Here is a 21,721-nt window from a genome sequence, read left to right as displayed (position 1 = left end):
TTGTTTGCAAACTTTGACAGACAGTTCTTTGGGCTGCCCAACTCATTTTCTCTCCCTGCTCACACATCGGCATCCGTGCTCTGGCATTGATCTTGGAACAACTACGCATATTGCTGAGTGACACGTGAGCCTTGCTTATCGTGGACGCTTACACACACTAATGTCCCTTTGTGCTCTGCGCGCATACACGCACACACGCACACACACACACACACACACACACACACACACACACACACACTTAGTGTCATGTAAGCTGGTTATTTTATGTTCATTTGTTACTTATCTTTTTATTGATTGAAAGCTCCTGTTGAACACTGATTTGCTCAATTTTTGTCTAATTTCATTAAGGTCTTGCCAGCCAGGGGAGCGACAGGAGGAGGTGTACCCTGTTGTTCATAAATATGGCGTAAGTTTCCATACATCGACCTTAAAGTTTCCTTTAAATGCTCCTGATATGTTACAAGACATTGACAAATGATGTTAATTTCAAATGCTTATATCACTGACTTATATCACAGTAGTTTAGCCAGGATATTCTCATTTCAAAAGCAGAGGTGCAGCCCACAACTGATATTGTTTACATTTGATATTTGATAAAAGTTCCCAATCAGAGAGAGGAGGGCTCTAGAGTATTCAGAATTTGGGTGGATATTTTATTTAACCCATTTTGGCCATTTTTGTTAATTTCTTACATATGCAGGGTTTTACCTCCATAGAGATTTCGGTGGTGGCCGCCACCGCGTTATTTCTTGCCGCCACCGCCTCACGATGAGGAAATCCAAAAATAAATACTTCAAGCCCACTTTAAACCCCTTTAGGCAGGTGGGGCCCAAATGGGTCTGACATGAATTACCCAGTTAAGACCCACATAAGACCCTTACAGGTCCCACTTAAAACCCATCTGGACATCCACGGCTGGCCCCCGTGTGGATCCTGGGTGCAAGCCCATTTTAAACGCCCTTTAAGCAGGTGGGGCCCAAATGGGTCTGTCATGAATTGCCCGGTTAAGATCCTACATAACACCCTTATAGGTCCCTTTTAAAGCCCATCTGGGCATCCACGGCTGGATCCTGGGTGCAAACCCACTTTAAACCCCTTTAGGCAGGTGGGGCCCAAATGGGTCCGACATGAATTACCCAGTTAGGACCCACATAAGACCCTTACAGGTCCCACTTAAAACCCATCTGGGCATCCACAGCTGGCCCCCGTATGGATCCTGGGTGCAAGCCCATTTTAAACGCCCTTTAAGCAGGTGGGGCCCAAATGGGTCTGTCATGAATTGCCCGGTTAAGATCCCACATAACACCCTTATAGGTCCCTTTTAAAGCCCATCTGGGCATCCACGGCTGGATCCTGGGGTGCAAACCCACTTTAAACCCCTTTGGGCAGGTGGGGCCCCAATGGGTCTGGCATGAATTGCCCAGTTAGGACCCACATAAGACTCTTACAGAGCCCATTTAAAGCCCATCTGGGTAGCCATGGTTGGATCCCGGGTGCAAGCCCACTTTAGACCCATTTGGGCAGGTGGGGCCCAAACGGGTCTGACATGAAGTGCCCAATTAAGACCCATGCAGTACCCTTACATGTCTGGGCTTCCACGGCTTGCCCCAATGTGGATGCCGGGTGCAAGCCCATAATGGGGCCCACATTTGCCGCCCATGAAGCCCTCATCTGGGCCCCACATGTCATTGCTGGCTGGGTAGTATTGTGTGACAAAAAGAATGCAACAACCCGCTGTTATTCGTTTTTCGACACGGATGTGACATCACGCTCGAGCTACTAGTTGCGATTACAAGACAAAAAGAACGCACCATTAACAACGGTGTCCGATTTCAAATTAATGAATATTTGTGAAGAGTAGGGCTTCTGTTAGCTGCAACTGTCCCTTCAATCCTAGCTACCTGTGTAGCTAGCAACAAATCACAGATAGTTAGCTTCATTTTTGGTCGTAATTCGAGTATATTTACAGTTTGAATTTCGTCACGCCACGTATAGAACATCTAACTAAATATCTCATAAAGCTAACAACGGTGTCCGATTTCAAGTTAATGAATATTTGTGAATTTCAGAGGAATTCTAAGAGGAGGCTAGCTAGCTCTCATCGATAGAGCTACATCTAGCAGCAGGCTCTATCAATGAGACTCGCGGACAAGCGGCGTTTATTTCCCCAATCGTTTGTTTAAATAACTCAACACATTATAATTACACACATTAAAAGATTAACTGAAACCTGTGGTAAGAGATTGCTGGCATAACAAGCTCGCTGACCGCGCTCTCACTCACATACACCGGGCATTTAGCTAGCAGGAAGAGGAGACTTGCAGGCCCTGGAGCTCTGTCAGGGCAGGGGCATTTGGTTGTCATTAGCCCAAGAGATGGTGACTTTGCGCGGGTATGGAGTGCTGTGGGCTGCCAGTCGTGACGCAGCTCCAAGTACCTCACAGCAGGCCGAGGTCTGTGAAGGAAGGCAGGCCGGGCGGCGAGGCAGCTACACAGGCAGCACCAGCGCTGAACTCGGACAAAATTTCCAATTAGCCATCCATTTTCGTAAAGCTGCCCATATTTGACCTCTACATAGTTGATTTCTCGCATAAAAAAGTTTCAGAAGTGAATTTTGTAATGGAATAGCAGAGATCTGCGTGATCTAGCTAGATTCAGAAGACTACCTGATCTCAGGTCAGTAGTGTAGCCTATGTAAATGTTGGGGCGTGAACGTTCTCTTAATACACCCATGGCTGTGACAAAGGTTCCGGTTTTTGGGAGGTTTACGTCAACTTCCAGCTTTGTTGAGATTCGCCCGTTTTCAGCGGCAGTTTCAAAATATGAGATTTTCATAGTAAAGGGGTGTCAATGGGATTTTGAGCTTCTATGTATGTCCTATTTACCCACCGAACTGTCATTATTCAACTATGACAGGGTAAAATCGGTTTTGCATTCTATCACCCCTTTAAGTTAAAATCAGTATTTCCGTGGACTTAAAATAATTGTTTTATCTGATGGCCTTTGTACGGTGGCCAACAGGGGCAAACGCACTGCAGCTTAATGAAACACGTAAATAGACAAAAAAACAAGCAACTTAAGAAAACATCAACACATGCGCAGCATTTAGCAAACGCGCTGCAAATACACACAACACAGCCAATTACAAACGCACTGCAAATATAGAAACGATGCAACGCACACAACGCCCAAAAATAAATGCAAAAAAAAAAGGCTGCATCCAGATTACATAACGGAAGTTCTCCAGGCCTCTAGGGGGAGCGCTAATTGGAACAGCTTGATTTTCGACCCCAGAGAGAGAGAGAAAGAGAGAGAGAGAGAGACTGTAAATATTAAGTCTATGTTTGAGATATGTTTTATCTCATTTGGTGGGTGTGTCTCTAGTTTATTGGCTCAGGTCTATTACAACTCGTGGTAATAAAAAGGCAGAGCGCTCTCTCCCCGTGTGGTCGAAAATCAAGCTGTTCCACTTAGCTGCTCCCCCTAGAGGCCTGGAGAACTTACGTTGTGTAAACTGGATGCACCGTTTTTCTGCTGCATTTGGTTGTGTGCTTTTCTTTTGCATCGTTTCTGTATTTGCAGCGTGTTTGTGTATTTGGTTGTGTTTTGTGTATATGCAGCGCATTTGCTAAATGCTGCGCATGTGTTGTCAAATGAATGCAGATGTTTTCTTAATTTGCTTGTGTTTTGTCTATTTGCATGTGATTCCTAACGTTGCAGTTCATTTGCCCCTGTTGGCCACCATACCTTTGTGCTCTCAAAAGATTGACAACACCAAAGGCCAAGTAGCCCTAAAACGGTACAGTTCAACAACAACAGATAGAAAGTTATAAATTATTAAAATGAATAAGTCAAAAGTAAGAGATAATCAATCCAAATCTTCAATGTTTTAAATCAAAAGTATGAGATGCTAAAGTTGTAGCTTTCATTAGTCATGTTTACATCTAATTGTCAAGGGAATTTTAAGCGAACCTTTAAAATGTTGCAAAAAAGAAAAGAAAATGTGAATTAGAAGCGTTTACATCAACTGGTTTAGAGTAGGGATGCACCGAATCCAGGATTCGGCTTCGGCCGAATATTGGGCTTTTTGACAGTGTTCAGTTTCTGCCGAACCTTAGAAATTTATTGAAATATTGTACTTTTTTACTCCACTACATTCATCTGACAGCTTTAGTTACTAGTTACTTTACACATTAAGATTTCTGCACACAAATCACATGTAGTTTATAAAATCAGATGTTTTATTATAAATCAAACAAGCCAAGAATATAACGGCCTACAAGTCCAGCTGAGATGATTAGACCATTAGGCAAGGCAAGGCAAGGCAATTTTATTTATATAGCACATTTCAGCACAAGGCAACTCAAAGTGCTTTACACAAATCATCAATCATTAAAGAACAAATAGCAAAATAGGGAGTAAAATAAGAATAAAAATAGTAATGAATACAAATGTAAAACCATTTAAGATACATAAATAAAAATATAGTTCAGTATAAAAAAATAAAAAAATAAAATTTACAATTCCGTATTAAAATTTTATACGAAATAAAATACAAGAATAAAATTCACTGTTCGATAAAAGAATTAACGAAAAGCATTATCAAAAAGTAAGGTCTTCAGCCTTGATTTAAAAGAGCTGAGAGTTGGGGCAGACCTGCAGTTTTCTGGTATTTTGTTCCAGATATGCGGAGCATAAAAACTAAACGCTGCTTCTCCCTGTTTAGTTCTGACTCTGGTTACCACGAGCAAACCTGTTCCAGATGACCTGAGAAGTCTGGGTGGTTCATAAAGCACTAACAGATCTGAGATATATTTTGGTCCTAAGCCATTTAGGGATTTATAAACCAGCATAAGTATTTTGAAATCAATTATTTGAGGCACAGGAAGCCAATGTAAAGTCTTTAGAACTGGAGTGATATGATCCACTTTTTTTGTCCTAGTGAGAACTCTTGCTGCAGAATTCTGAATCAGCTGCAGCTGTCTAATTAGTTTTTTAGGCAGTCCTGTAAGGACGCCGTTACAGTTATCTGAGCCAGTGGAAGCATGTAGATGTTGAACAAGAGAGGTCCCAGAATTGAACCTTGGGGAACTCCACGTCATAATTTTACGCTCAGATACATAATCGCCTATAGACACAAAGTAGTCTCTGTTCTTTAGATATGATTCAAACCAGTTAAGAACTGATCCTGAAAGGCCAACCCAGTTTTTCAGTCAATCTAGTAGTATGTCATGGTCGACTGTGTCAAATGCCGCACTAAGATCAAGTAACACCAAGACTGAGGTTTTGCCACTATCTGTGTTAGAGTGGATGTCATTAAAAACTTTTACAAGAGCCGTCTCAGTGCTATGGTGTGGTCGGAAACCTGATTGGAAAGCATCAAAACTGTTGTTTACAAATAAAAATTGGGTAAGTTGTCGAAAAACCACTTTTTCAATTATTTTACTTAAAAATGGTAGGTTTGATATTGGCCTATGTTACAGAAGCTTCATCACTCCTTATTTACTTTCTTGTCTTCATGGAAACCTTCAGAAACCAGTTGTGTTTGTTTGTCCTACAGCGCCTCCACCTGGAGGAGAGGAGCGAGGACCATCAATCCCAGCAGTCGGTGCAGCACAACAGATACAGTACACTAACAGGGTTTCTTTCACTCATTCAGTCAACTTGATGGAGAAGAGAAGTTCCTCGAGACTTGATAGCTGATTTTCACAGAAGACATTTTGATGTGTAAACAATCAAATGGAAGAAGGCTCGCTGTTTAATTAAAAACCTCCTCCTGTTGCCTCGATATTTTACCAACAAATGTTTTTAAAAATGTTTTAAACTGTTTGGCTTCAGATCTCCTACATATTATAAACACATCTCTTTTTACAGGTACTTTCCCAGAGGCCCTAAAAACTGCAGTCATCAAGCCTCTTTTAAAAAAGAATAATCTAGATACATCACTACTGATGGGATGTGATTGGTTTCAAGAAATGCCATTAAACCAGAGCACGTTTTCCTCCCATCCCCGAATGCTATGTGGAGTAGCCAGACCTTCCTTCAGCGTGCTTTGGAGGAGGGTCTGGCAAAGCGAGACTAGTTATATGTAAACATAAATTCACATTTAGTCAGAGGTTTTAGGGGAAAAAGCTCTACAGTTTAATACTTTTTTGTTTTCATACAATCTAAATGATTTGAGTGGAGATTTTAGTTCTATGAGAAAAGGTAGGAAATTAATTACAAAATCTCTGCTTGTGAACATTAAATTTGGCATATAGAATGATGAGATTAATTAGATACCCAATAGCACAATTTCCTGAATTATTATAGAAACAGATGATATCTTTAAGGTTAGAGGAGTACACGAAGTTAGTGGGTTCAAAAAAGTAAGACTCAAAATCTGTCCAAAATCTTTTGGATATTTCAGAATAATAAAAAAAAGGTGAGAAATTGTTTCAATATTCTGTTTACAAAATGTACAGGAAATCTGTCTCCGAACCTTGGCCGGTGCACCTTCACAAACATGATGTCATCAGGTGGCACGCTCCAGCGGCATCTAGTGACCAAAATACAACCTGCAGCTGCAGAGTTGAAGGCTACTTGTGGAAAACTGACAGATCAACTCACAAAGCATTAATATCTGAAATCGACTAGCAAAAGACAACCAGGGTCCTGTCTGTCCTTTTTCTGATGTCTCTTCATTTCTCTTCATTAGGGAAACAAATAGCAGTTTATCCTGCAAAGCTGTCAGAGAGAAAACCATAACTTCACATTATTATTATACAAGTGAGGCCTGTTGTGACAAACAATGACAATACAATATATTTGGAATATATTTCACTGGGGGATGTAATAATATGTGGTGACACAATACAAATGTGATGGAAAAAAATGAGCAGCTGAAAATTGGATCACAATGTGAACATGTTTTCTTTATTTGAATAATAAAAGAGGGAAAGGGTCTGGTTTAAGACTACTTTTTTTTAGATTTAAGATTTAGTGCACATGCTTTGTATGAGTTCTGAAATGGTTTCACAACTAAGGAAGACAAGTTAATCAAAGCTCAAAGTTTCATATGATCAGTGGTGGAAGAAGTATTCAGATCCTTTACTTCAGTAAAAGTACTAATACTACACTCTCAGAAATAAAGGTACAGTGAATGTACAATTAAGTTCTTTAAGGTACAAATTTAGTACTAAGTACTAATACCACACTGTAGAAATACTCTGTTACAAGTAAAAGTCTTGCATTGAAAATGTTACTTATGTAAAAGCAGTGTTCGAACTATACCGTGACCTTCGGGGGAGCCCACTTTTTTTCCACGCGGGAGGGGGGTGGGGGTGGGGGTCGAGCGCTTGCAACTTACAATGACTTACAAAGATACATAACAGCTACAAGTGTATGCACTACAGGATTTACCCTATCATACTTTATCGACAGGAATAGATAGGGCAAACAGCCACCCACAAATATATAAACAATAAGAAGAATACCAGAATTCCTCCGTTCAATTAGACCATAGCAACGCACCCCAAGCTTCCATCCTTAACAAACAGCCATGTATATGGGCTCTTCCAGGCTCTCCACTGCCGGCTGTTCCAATTTAACGGGAGAGAGGAGCGAGAGGGGTTAGGATCATCTTCAGCCAGAGAGGACATTATTTCTTCAGCTTCTTCTTGCGTTGTCACCCCGGTGGGAGGTGTGCTAACAGGGCTTGCAGCAGGTGAATTAGTCGCGCTATAATCGCTACACAGTTTCTTAGTAAAACCAAAATTAATTAAACTGGGCTTGTTTTCTTTTGGCCATGGCTATATGATGCTTACTGCAGAATGGATTTCAAGGACTTTCGCACCGATTAATGGCCTCCAATGTTTATATTTTTCTACGAATCTTTGAGTTAACATGTAGCCTACTAAACATGAGTTGATTTGCACCGCAGTCCCACGCCTTTGATGCTCGTGACAAGAACCGCATGTATAGTTTTCTTTATTGAAGTGAATTAGGTTTAAATCACCATCACGCATGAATTATATTTTTGCAGTTTTACACATTATAATCCACGATGATCACATTACACAAAACTGAAATTGCACGTCAAAATGACACATTGTCAATATTTTTAGAGACCCCCCAAAATTTCACAAATCACGTTTTCAAGGGAGCCCATGTCTTATTAAGGGGAGCCAAGCTCCCCCTAGCTCCCCCGTAGTTCGCACCCTGAGTAAAAGTATGTAAGTATCATCAGGAAAATGTACTTAAAGTATTAAAAGTAAAAGTACTCAATGCAGCAAAATCCTCCCATTTTAGAAACTGATAAAACAAAAAAAGCATTGAAACACCAAAAAAGCTTCAAAAGCATAAAAAAAAATGTTATATTGTTGAGTAGTATTTATTTATAATAAAAGATCGTATTTTTTGTTTTGTTTGCAAAAATCTTAATGTGTAAAGTAACTAGTAACTAAAGCTGTCAGAGGAATGTAGTGGAGTAAAAAGTAGAATATTTCTCTATGAAAATGTAGTGGAGTAGAAGTAGAAAGTGGCATGAAAAGAAAAGACTCAAGTAAAGTACAAATACCTCAACATTTGGACTGATGTACAGTACTGGAGTAAATGTACTTAGTTACATTCCACCACTACATATGATGAAGACTTGGTGAAGTGTAACGACTGGCTTGGTTTGTTGCTACAACTCAAGTTTTTACTTTAAATGCTGATGATGTATATTTCTAAGTTGAAACAACTTATCATCTTTATTTAAAAGAATATGAATTGGTGATTTTTACAGTGCCACACATTAGTCCTTATAGGTCTAAACAGCCATCACAGTAGTTTCTCAACATTGTGCTTCATCCACATGTTATGAAAGATATAAGGAAATTCTGGGAGAGGAAAGTCGAAGAGAAGTTTGGTGTGGTGATTTTAATGCACACAGTTTGTAGTGATTGAAGAAATGATTGATATAAGGAATCTGGTAAATAATGGTAGAAGAACAAGATTGGATATAAATAGGAACAAGATGTAATGCATTGATTTAACACTGGTTTCTGCAAATATGGCTATCGTGATTGGAAAATATGTAATGATAACTAATAGGTAGTGATTTTAGTCATTTTCCCATATATGTTCTATAAATATGGAAATATGTAATGATAACTAATAGGTAGTGAGTTTAGTCATTTTCCCATATATGTTCTATAAATATGGATGTTTTGTATGAAGTTTACCCAAGAAAGTGTTCCTATATATAGATGGTGCTTTCATAAGGCTCAATGAGACACTTTTAAAGAATGCTGCAGGAAATTAACTAACAACATGAAAATGAATTGTAATGTGGAGGAATGTAGTGAAGTTACAAATATGATAAGTGAAGCTATACCTCAGAAAGTATACCTAAAACTATGATAGCAGGAAATAAGAGAATTGTTCATAGTCAAAATCACCTCATGAAATAAACAAAGGAAAGAAGAACTCTTAAGAGATAATGAATAGGTGCATGATAAAAAAGGAGAGATCATCTCAGCTCTGGATATGGAATTCACATTAAGGGCTCCAGAGGGCAGCAGATATTCTGTTCCAGGAGAAGATCACTTATTATATGCCATGTTCAGACAATTACCTGAGGGAGCATTGGATATAGTGTTAAAACTTTTTAATAAGATATGGACAGAAGGAAGACTTCCCATTATGTGGAAGATGGCATCAATCTTACCATTTGCATATATATATACATTACAGGCCAAAAGTTTGGACACACCTTCTCATTCAATGCATTTCCTTTATTTTCATGACTATTTACATTGTAGATTCTCACTGAAGGCATCAAAACTATGAGTGAACACATATGGAATTATGTACTTAACAAAAAAGTGTGAAATAACTGAAAACATGTCTGATATTTTATATTCCTCAAAGTAGCCAGCCTTTGCTCTGATTACTGCTTTGCACACTCTTGGCATTCTCTTGATGAGCTTCAAGAGGTAGTCACCTGAAATGGTTTTCCAACAGTCTTGAAGGAGTTCCCAGAGATGCTTAGCACTTGTTGGCCCTTTTGCCTTCACTCTGCGGTCCAGCTCACCCAAAACCATCTCGATTGGGTTCAGGTCCGGTGACTGTGGAGCCCAAGTCATCTGGCGCAGCACTCCATCACTCTACTTCTTGGTCAAATAGCCCCATACAAGCCCTGGAGGTGTGTTTGGGTTCATTGTCCTGTTGAAAAATAAATGATGGTCCAACTAACGCAAACCGGGATGGGATGGCATGTCGCTGCAGGATGCTGTGGTAGCCATGCTGGTTCAGTATGCCTTCAATTTTGAATAAATACCAAATAACCCAACAGTGTCAAACCAGAAAGGCACCCCCAAACAACCCCTCCTCCTCCCCCCTCTTCCCCCGGGGGCAGGACTTTTTTTTTTCTTCTCTTCCTTTTTTTTTTTTCCCCCCAAAAAAAACCACTTGGAAACAAAAAAAAAATAAATATCCCCCCCCCCCCCCCCAAGCACAGATTTCCACTGGTCTAATGTCCATTCCTTGTGTTTCTTGGCCCAAACAAATCTCTTCTGCTTGTTGCCTCTCCTTAGCAGTGGTTTCCTAGCAGCTATTTGACCATGAAGGGCTGATTCGTGCAGTCTCCTCTTAACAGTTGTTCTAGAGATGTGTCTGCTGCTAGAACTCTGTGTGGCATTCATCTGGTCTCTATTCTGAGCTGCTGTTAACTTGCGATTTCTGAGGCTGGTGACTCGGATGAACTTATCCTCAGCAGCAGAGGTGACTCTTGGTCTTCCTTTCCTGGGGCAGTCCTCATGTGAGCCAGTTTCGTTATAGCGCTTGATGGTTTTTGCGACTGCATTTGGGGACACATTCAAAGTTTTCGCAATTTTCCGGACTGACTGACCTTCATTTGTTAAAGTAATGATGGCCACTCATTTCTCTTTACTTAGCTGATTGGTTCTTGCCGTATGAATTCTAACAGTTGTCCAATAGGGCTGTCGGCTGTGTATCAACCTGACTTCTGCACAACACAACTGATGGTCCCAACCCCATTAATAAGGGAAAAAAGTATCTTAATAATTCATATATTTGTTCATTCATAGTTTTGATGCTTTCTATTATCTACAATGTAAATAGTCATGAAAATAAAGTAAACGCATTGAATGAGAAGGTGTGTCCAAACTTTTGGCCTGTACTATATATATATACTAAAGCCATCACTTGGCTTTAGTTTTCTTTGACATTGAGAAAGCTTATGATTCCATGTGGAGAGAAGGGTTACTAATTAAAATGAACAAGTTAGGCGTAAGTGGAAGGCTATATAACTGGATAATGGACTTCTTATCAAATACATTTAAAGTTAATGTTGGATCAGAAATCTCAGATTGTTTTGAAATTATAAACAGGATACCACAAGGTAGTGCAATTAGTCCAATATGATGATTAACGATTTCTTTGAAAATGTAGGAACAGGTATACAGTCATCATTGTACGCAGATGATATAGTAATCCGGAAAAGGGGAAAACATTTGCTCATGTGTTGAATTGTATACAGAAAGCAATAGTCAATGTAGAGAGATGGTCTTATGATTGGGGATTAAAAATATCAGTTGCAAAATTATGGTATATGCTAGAAAGAAAATAGGTAATGGGCAGAGGTTAACTCTATACAGCAAGCCCATGGATAGAGTATTTAGGTATCTTGATTTATGGATTGATGGTAAATATGGAAGAATCATATGGAAAATGTTGCAACTAAATGTAAAAAGGTGGTACATTTATTGAGGTGTGTGGCCGGATTTCAATGGGGAGGTGATAAAGAAGCACTATTACACATACAGTATACAGGGCTTTGATGAGAGCCACTTTGGATTATGGTTGTGTGGCATAAGAGGCTTAGGGTTAGGGTTAGTTACAATTTGGACACTACATAAAAAAATGTCTGACCACGTATTAGTGTCCTAAAATGTGAATAGTGACTCATTCTAAAAAAAAAACTGTATACATGCTGTGAACTTACTTTATTTCACATTAGCTTCCATCATACATCCCATTCGCTGCTCAACTCGCTACTAGGTTTCAGCAGACAGTACACATGGCGTATCATTTGTTATTTGTTCTTTGTTTTCCAAACAGCTCTATTGTAGTCCAGCCTTTACTTCCGTGACGAACATGCGTCACTTTGTAACACACGTTATAATGCTCGCCTAGCTGCTAGTGTGGCACGCCCTCATACTCTGCTTCTGACTAGCTTGTAGTGCTGACCTAGGTACTGCGCATGTGCGCATCTTTGTCCCAACAAAGATGGAATAGAAGTGAGATGCCTCACTCTGTAGCTAAAACAGAGAGCTGAACACACAAGGGGAAAAGAGGAGCAGCAGCTGTACTGTACAACAAAAATATGGTGTTTTTTGAAAATTAAACCATGTAAAACTATTCTGATATAACCTCTAAATAAATGTATGAATCTGACAATGAGCATAATATGAGCACTTTAAGATAATGTATAATGATCCTTACTGTTGTCAACCGTATACACTGTTATTGACTTTGAAACCCGCTAGCATAACGTTAGCTTTCTGGCTGGTAGCTGAGCTAAAGTGTTCTGTGAGCTGAGCGGACTAGAACTATCTCCCGTTACCAGGTCGTATATAAGGTCCGTCCTAAATACCAGCAGTGAACATTGTTTCCATTGAATTAGGACTTTATTAGCCTGACGTCGTCATACTCAGAATCTAGTCAGAATGAACTTCCCAACCTCAAATCAAATATTGTGGGCGGGGCTAAGTTCGGCTGGCATCCAGGCTAGAACCTTATGGGATAGGAATGATTTTTGCAGATATTAGTCAAACCTTCAGGTGTTGCAGGGAAACAGACTATTGTTAAAAAATACTTTATATTTTGATTGCAAATGCATGGAAATATAAATTAAAATTCTTATAAATGTGATTTGGTAATGGACCATGGTATAAGTGGGTTAATGCCCTTTGAGCGTTGTCACACAGGTGACCATTTCGGAAAGTGTTTTAGGTGCAGAGACTCTCCTACTGTTTACATGAAGATGAGCTGAGAGTCTGATGGAAACTTCATGTTAGCATGAGCTAGCTGGTGAGGCTCGAACAATTTCAATTCAATTCAATTCAATATTATTTATAGTATCAAATCATAACAAGAGTTATCTCGAGACACTTTACAGATAGAGTAGGTCTAGTAGGTCACACTCTATAAATTCCAAAACCCCAACAATTACAGTAATTCCCTCAAGAGCAAGCATTAGCAGTGGCTATTGCGACAGTGGCAAGGAAAAACTCCCTTTTAGGAAGAAACCTCGGCAGACCCAGACTCTTGGTAGGCGGTGTCTGACGGGCCGGTTGGGGGTGTGATGAACAGTGCCAATAATAGTCACATTAAGATAATGGAACAGTGACTTCAAAGGTCATCGTGGAAGTTCATGTCATAGCAGGGCACATCGTGTCACACTGAGTAGTGCAGTCTCCTATACCGGATCCTGACTACTCTGTGCATAGGAACATCACAGCAGGGCGTTGCGGGATGTAACGTGGCGCTGCAGAGAACAACACTGCAGTGGTAGTGCGACTGAACCACGCATCACTAAGAGGACTCAGGGTAACCTTCGATTGAGTATACATACATCATTGTTTTATTCTGCAGTGGCGAACAACCATCAGTCCATGAATGAGGGAAATGTCTGTGGTTAGTTTGCATGTGGGTAATAACAGCAAGAGTGTCTGTTATCCACCTTGTAAAGTCAGTTGTGAGATGAGGATAACGTCGGTATGTACCTGTGTTGTTGTTTTCATCAGATAATGATATATCAGATCAAATGTTATGTGAAATCAGTTAGACTAATATAAAATGACAAAAGTATTGGTTTTGGTTAGACTACATTACCTGAAATGTTCAATACAATAATATAACTAGAAAATTTATTTCCTTGAGTAAATGCTTGTGAGTGCTGAAAAGCTAAATTGCTAAAGCTAAACTGGATTGATGGCTTAAAATGCGTAAGAAGAAGGTAAAGTAGTGAGAGTAGTTTGAAAAGAGGGAATGGTTTTAACATGAATTTCATTGAAAGTAGGAAAGTTTTTGTAAAAGCTAATGCTAAACTGATTTGCCGGCATTAAATTGGATAAAGAAATAGCTGAAAGAGTAATGAATGAGTTGGTGAAATGAGAAATGGTTGGGTCAAATTAGGAAATCTCAATAAGCTGTGTTAAATATTTTCAAAAAGTACGAAAAGAATTTGAAGTTGCATGAAAACTCCTAATAAATGAAAGATGTGGAACATTTTTAGGTTTGAATTAAGTAAATAAGACTTGATTTGGAAAGCAGATGAAGCTGTATAAATAGCTGAAAAGGGATGAAAGATGCAAAATAAAGAGTAAGAAATGATAGGAGTTCAAATGTTTTGCTTAACTGCGCCACTATTTCTTTACAGCAGAAAGATATATTGACAGAGAAAGACATAAACATATAGATATGGAGAGAGAGGTCCCGTTTTGACCTGGTATTAAAATCCTGATTGATCGGATCACAAGTAGACAGCTCTAAGTACATGTGTAAACACACTCAGGACTAGGCTTGTACCGATTGACGATCAGATCGATATCGACGATTAAAGCAATGATCGGTGATTGTGTTTTCCTACGCATATATTAAAGCAATATCTAGAATCTGCGCCCTACTGTTTATTTTCCAGTGGAGCGGTAAGTCCGCCGACTGAGCCACGTTAATCAGCACGAATAATGGTGAATTTTAAATCCTTAACAGTAATTACAAAGCAGTTTGCGGTCTCTTTTCCATGGATCTGACACCTGATGTGCTGTGCTTCTTTCAGACAGTCACCCAGCCTTCCCGGCTGCTGCCAGGGGACAAGAGGTACATTAGGTCAGCCTAATGTAGTCTATATCCTCAACATTCCACTTCCAGGATTGATCCGTTGCCGACAGAAATTCCACCGGATTTCGCTCATTTAGGCCGGATATCTGTTGCCTTGGGATTCCTTTGTGTTGGCATTTTAAAGGAGCACGCCGACTTATTGGGAATTTAGCTTATTCACCGTAACCCCCAGAGTAAGACAAGTCGATACATACCCTTCTCATCTCCCTGCGTGCTGTAACGCTGTCTGATGGCTCCAGCATTAGCTTAGCCCAGCACGAGATCCTGCAGGTAACTGGTTCCAACTAGCCTACTGCTCCGAATAAGTGACAAAAGTGACAAAATAACGCCAACATGTTCCTGTTTACATGTTGTGATTTGTAGAGTCACAGCGTGTACAAAAAACAACGTAACATGAGACACAGCCATCTTCTATCCGTAAACAAACTATATTCTAAGACAGGCTTGCTGCGAGCATATCACTCCGCCCAAGTACTATATTCTTCCGCCTGAGAATATAGTTCCCGGTTTGTTTACGGTTAGAAGATGGCTGTGTCTCATATTACGTTATTTTATACACACATGGTAAATAGGAACATGTTGGCGTTATTTTGTGACTTATTCGGAGCAGTAGGATTACTGGAACCATTCACCTGCCTGTTCTGTGATGGGCTGATGCCGCTGGAGACGTCAGACAGCTTTACAGCACGCACGGAGATGAGAAGGGTATGTATCAACTTGTCTAACTCTGGGGGTTACGGTGAATAAGCTAAATTCCCAATAAGTCGGCGTGTTCCTTTAACTCTGGTCGATTTATGAGGACTACAGTCAACCTTTTCTTAGATCTCTGCAGGGTAAATCCAGACAGCTACCTAGATTATCTGTCCAATCTGAGTTTTCTGTTGCACGACTAAAACAACTTTTAAACGTACACGTTACACCAAAACAAGTTCCTTCCCGAGGCAGTTTTGCAGCGGCACCATGGCTTTTCCCAGTGCTTAGCACCGTCCAAGATGATTGTGATTGGTTTAAAGAAATGCCAATAAACCAGAGCACATTTTTCTCCCATCCAGGAATGCTGTGTGGACTAGCCAGACCAGCTCTGGAGGAAGGTCTGGCAAAGCAAGACTAGGTCAGCCGGCACGATTAACGTTACGGGGGACTGACAGCAGCTCTTGTTAACGGTCAAGTTTCCCTGGTGCAGAGCTTCGTCTCTAACACGGCAAATAAACTACGGTTATCAGTTATTACTGAAGAGGATTTTAAGATTGATCCATTGACTTTCAATGTACATAAAAAAAAGCTTAATATTTTAAAAAACTATAAATAGCTGAAAAAAAGTTAAAGATGTCCCATGTGCTTAAAGCTGCTCAGACAATGATTTGAGGGACCCAGGCAAACAGCGTCTTGGTTTCCTGAAAACTAAATCTAGCAAACACAATCTGAAAACTAACTAAAACTAAAATGAAATACAAAAGTCAAAAGTTAAATAAAATAAAAACTAATTCAAAATAACCTGTCAATGTTAAAGGACGAAGCATTGACAACTTTGTAAGTGTACAGACAGGTTACTAAAAAGATTATAAAGACAGTAGCATTCATGTTTACATGCGGACACCATCTTGGAAAACAGTCATGTCAAGTCGAACAACGAACGCCGTGCAACCAGTAACCAGTAACATAGCTCAAACACAGCGTCCGTGGTTCAACTGGTCATGACTGTTTTCCAAGCTAATCACCGGTTTGCACTAGCTTGTTTCAAGCTACAGACACATTTGATTAGCATGAAAACATATCCCAGAGAATGGTTGACTCGGTACACAAATGTTATTAACCCTAGGTTTATTTTGCACCGGAATTGTCCTTTAATACTGTGGCGGCCGCCACAAAAACATCAATGGTAACACTGTACATGAAAAAACATAATTCAATTCAATTTTCAATTCAATTTTATTTATAGTATCAAATCATAACAAAAGTTATCTCGAGACACTTTACAGATAGAGTAGGTCTAGACCACACTCTATAATTTCCAAAACCCCAACATTGTTTGTCAGCATCTTACTAATATGTTACTTATTATTTCAGCAAAAAAACTTTACCTGACTTGTTAGTTTAATTTAGTATCAGGACAGTCACTTAACTTTATAGCGTAAAAATAAAAATAAGGTTACATAAAGACATACAATTCTTTGACTGGTATGATCGTGAAATATTGAATTCAATGTGATATTAAAAAAAGGTCTTAAAAAGTGCTTTTAATTTCGCTTGGGCACCTTCCCTCAAAATGTCCATGCACGTCCCTGTGTTTAACCTTGTGCAGCCATACATTAATCTCATGACATTCAATTCAGATCTGTGCCGTGTCGAAAGTGATATGGAAAGTACAACCTGGTAAGATTGCCGTCTTGGCTCAAGTGACCATGGGCGCTTTTTCATACATGAGACCAACATGTTGAATAATTGTCAGATAACGTAAAGGTCTGGTCTGAAATAGGTGACTTTACTGCATTCTCAGTTAACGCGGGACTACAGACGGCTTCAGCCCCTGAGCATCGCGAGATTTGACCAGCTGTTTAGTCTGTTTTTTTAGACGGGTGCTTGTCGGTCTACACGTGGGGAGGATCTGACTTTGCTTTCCACAGGGACACATTTGAAAAACTCACAATATCAGTATTGCTCTCATCGTGGCGGCACCAAGGACCATAACATACTGTAAGTAAAAGTAAAAACTCTGGAGACGAAAGAGCGAAATTAGCAACGAAGAGGAAAGCCCAAGACTATAACGTTAGCCATTTGCATCTTGTTCACACAGCGTGACTTAACGTAACGTTAGTTCAAATCTACTCACAGGGGTGCAACACGCGCACAGTGTATAAAACCCCATTCATTGAAATGTCCACGCGTCTCTGCAAGCTGTTTCGGGTTTACTGTGTCACCGACTGAATGCAGTACTCCCATGTCATTGAACAACTAGCCTGACGTTACACATCTTTCTCTAACTTAACAGTCAGCACACTCCAGCTAGCCTCTTTCCCTGTTGTGTAACTTAGATTACCCTAATTCCTTTTCTCGTGCGCTGTCTATATGCATTTTCTAAAAACAGGGCCATGTGTCTTATATAGTAACAAATGTGTATAGGTTATCAGCAGTAAGAATGCAAGTAAAGTTAGTTGGATATCATTTACGCCAGGCCGGCTAACGTAGTAAGCTAACACGAAGGTCTGAGGCCCATGCAGGACAGGAGCACTCCAGAAGCGTCCTTAAACCCTGCGTCAGTCTGGGACAAGCCCTCACTGGTGCGTTTTGGTTACGTTTAAAGCTGTGTGATGTATTGCATTTATGTCGTGGCCTAACGTGATGGTCAGACTGTGAAATTAAACTCCCAAGTAGCCCTATACACGAGGCTATCATGGTGTAATTTAACCCATCGTAGTGGAATGTGCGATTAGCTGCCTTGGCATGTTAATTCGTCTATATGTTCATAGACGGTTTAGCATTGTAACCAATGTGCGGGGCTAGCCTGTTAACTTCATACTTTGTATCCTGCACTGCGGCCTCCTAACCAGCCATGCTTATTCCCAGTAGTGTAATGTTAGCGTTAGGTCACAACCACCTCTGGTACTGGATTTCGTTCCAGACAACGTTACGACAACCTCTCTGTATCTGTCAGTCCACACTTTTCAGTCCTACTGGCAAACCGTTGTGCATGTTAGTACTGGACATGCGTGCTTATTGCGATATAAAGTGTTTTATGTTGAGTTCGGCTTTCAAATGAAGCACCTTGCGACACACATTGAGTTACAGCTATAAATTGTTCTCAATGCTAGCTAACTTACCTCACCCACGTTTTGTTTTTGACTTTTTAAAATTAGTTGTACTATGTAACGTTAAGCTAAGGCACACAAAAGTAATAGTGGTGAAGAAGGTATGGAAAGGAAAACGGACTCGTGTGAATTAAAATGGGAAAGCCTCGTCGATTTGATTATTTCTTTGGAGTCACGCAGTCTCATTGTGGTTATTATTAGCATGTAGGTCGCTAGCTGTGATGGTTTGGCATTAAGTCACTGAAAAGTTATTGACCCTCGTGAACAGTTAACGTTTAGACAACCCGTCTAACAAGGTGCAAATTCTCATCTTGTCATGTAAACGGCAATACTAAGATTTTGTTGGGCTTTGTTTATCTGTCAGCTAAACTAAAGCATTCGCCTGTTGTAGCTAACAATAATGCTAACGTTGGTTAATTTAAAACTTGACTCTAGCAGTGTAACCCATATCTTGCATGCAAAATCAGACGGCGTAACGTCACTGATGCGCTCTCGGCACAAACGCACAATGCTATATTGTGCTGGAACGAGGGCCACTCTACAATTCGATTTACAAACAATTGCCACATTGGTGTTCACGTTACTCGTTATAAAATGTAACCCTTTAAGAATTGGGGTTTCCGACTAAACCAGCACGTCTGCGAACAGTGTGAACGAATTAACGTTATAAAAAAAGTCGTGAAAGTCAGGTTTCACAGGTATACAGTAGGCACAGTCTGCTGGACTGTTTAGATGATAGTATATCACAATGTTCTGTATTCATTGTGCACGCTGCTTAGGTTGCCTGTGCTCACTCAGCACGTTGTAGGGTTTGTAACATGTAAATACAGCCAGACTGCTACCATATCTGGACACCAAGGGCACAGTCTGAATCTTGACTTTAAGCTCCAGAAAGGCTGAACACCTGTCTGACCTGTGCGCAGCGCTCAAGATTAGTTTGACTGCTGAGCTGTTATAGTAACCTTGTCCAAGGTGAATGTAGTGTGGGCCACCATTTCATAAACGCATAAAGTGTACAGGCACATCAATACCTTTCTCTTATACTTTAGCTGTCCATATGGACATATTTCACATTACAATTGTATTGTACATTGAACATCAGGTGATATTATCCAATGTGAAACTAAACCAATTTATCAGCAAGGCATGACAGTTCAATTGGTTTGAGCTGTAAATAGCCCAGGTCAGTTGTTTAAAATGTGATTCTCCTTGAATAAGCTTTATTTAAGTAAGTGTGTGTGTGTGTGTGTGTGTGTGTGTGAGAGACACATCAGGAAAAGTATAAAGAAATATGCTAATTGATGACAGAACATGGAAATTCTTTTTTATTAATTCAAATGCAATGATTTGTTTCATGGTGAACTTTATATTTGCAATGACGTCACTTACAGCAGGGGTCTTCAACGTTTAGAGAGAGAGAGAGAGAGAGAGAGAGAGAGAGAGACTAGCTGTTTCATAAAATTAAGTTTCAAAATAAACTGGGCCTACAATAACGTGTAGGGTGGCCTAAAGCCTTTATGCATAAATTGTTATGGTCCATACAATACTATGTTTAAAAAAACAAAAACAAAGGAACTTCTTAAGCTATGCACTACGTGTGGATGGCTATATTAGTGGCTACCTTACCTACAGGCCAGTAAGCCTGTCATCAATGTTGTGTAAATTAAAAGAAAGGCACAAACAGGCTGATTTATCTTTTGCTTATAACATTTTGGATTAATGTTTATGTATACTTTTAGACCTATTTTAACTTAAAAAAATTATCAAACAAATTTGGTGATCCCCTGCAGTAACTCTGAGGTACCCAGTTTTGAAGATCTGACTTACAGCATTTAGCAAGCCTTTTTGGTGAAACAGCACCATCGCTGGCGCAGCAGCAACACTTCAGACAGAGAGGGGTACTGCAGCAAAGGTGACAGCAAGACTTTGCTTCTTAAACAAAAACCAACAAAATGATAAAGAGAGGTGAAGTTCTGTGAAACATGTGTGAGGGGAAAAGCTGGTTAAATCAGGAAGACCACATTAAGAAAGTGGTCGCCGGACGTTTTTTCTCACTGTCCATTGCACAGTAACTTGGTGGTGTCTGATGAGAGTTAAAATATTAATGTAACACATGCTCCTCAGTGGATTATTCATTTGCAGAATAGCAGGTGATGCTTGAAAGATGGTGAATATTCATTTTGTCGAGCATCTAGTTACTAAAATAAGTGTGTAAGTAAATAAGTGCTATCCAGTTGCTAAAGCTCTGGGTGTTTCTTGCTAACTGACCAGACTTTGTCAACAACCTGTAACATTAGTTCCTATTGCTGCAGTAACCAACACTATAAGCCTTTTGAGGTAAATGGTGCATAGTGTGCAGAAATAAATTAAATCAAATGTACAAATGCCAAATATCAGGAATACGTTATCAGGGGTAGAGTTTTAAGGATATACACAGAAAGTTGCTTGGTATTTTCATCCATTTGAAATTCTCCAGCAATTGTATGCCCTTGGCAATAACAATCGCATCACCCTGATGTGCCGATGGTGTAGTCTTTCGCACTTCTTTGGGAATACGTTTTCAAGGCTATGTATTATTCAAGACAAGGGCCACAGCCTCGGTACATTCATTAATTTGTGTATCCACCGTCTAGCCCAAATGTTGATATTGTTAGAGGAGAGTCCCTACCTACTGGTCGTTGAATTCATGAAATAAGTCACTTTATATGAATATAGCCCAGTGTTAATTCTATTTCGTAACCCCACTTACTGTAATTATTTGATTTGCTCTAACCCAAATGCACACAAACCTTTCCATTGTTACCTAATGTTGAAAGTATATCCCAGGACTGCTAGCTGCAGCGGGCCAGCCATTGATTATGTAGAGCAGGTGGGAGTGCAAACAGCCATAGAGGTCAAAAGTCTGTGTGCGTGAGTGTGTGTTTGTTGCTAATGACAGCCATGTCTGGAAGCATGGCAGGATATGATTGAGTCACATCCAGACCATGTGATGCATTCCTCCTGGTGGAGGCAGGCTTGGCCGC

At 39.9% G+C, this 21,721-nt stretch overlaps 1 protein-coding gene across 1 annotated transcript in view; it reads left to right on the top strand.

Annotated features, from left to right (window-relative positions):
• Positions 1 to 17,412: 17,412 nt before the first annotated feature.
• akap1b (A kinase (PRKA) anchor protein 1b) overlaps positions 17,413 to 21,721 on the top strand; it is a 32,785-nt gene continuing 28,476 nt past the window's right edge. Inside the window, exon 1 of the mRNA XM_039780274.1 lies at positions 17,413 to 17,586. The gene's annotated coding sequence lies outside the window, so the exon portion shown is untranslated. The remainder of the gene's footprint in view (positions 17,587 to 21,721) is intronic.

Source organism: Perca fluviatilis, chromosome 2 (genome assembly GCF_010015445.1).
Source record: "Perca fluviatilis chromosome 2, GENO_Pfluv_1.0, whole genome shotgun sequence".
NCBI classification, from domain to species: domain Eukaryota; kingdom Metazoa; phylum Chordata; class Actinopteri; order Perciformes; family Percidae; genus Perca; species Perca fluviatilis.
This window is presented reverse-complemented; position numbering and strand designations above follow the sequence as displayed.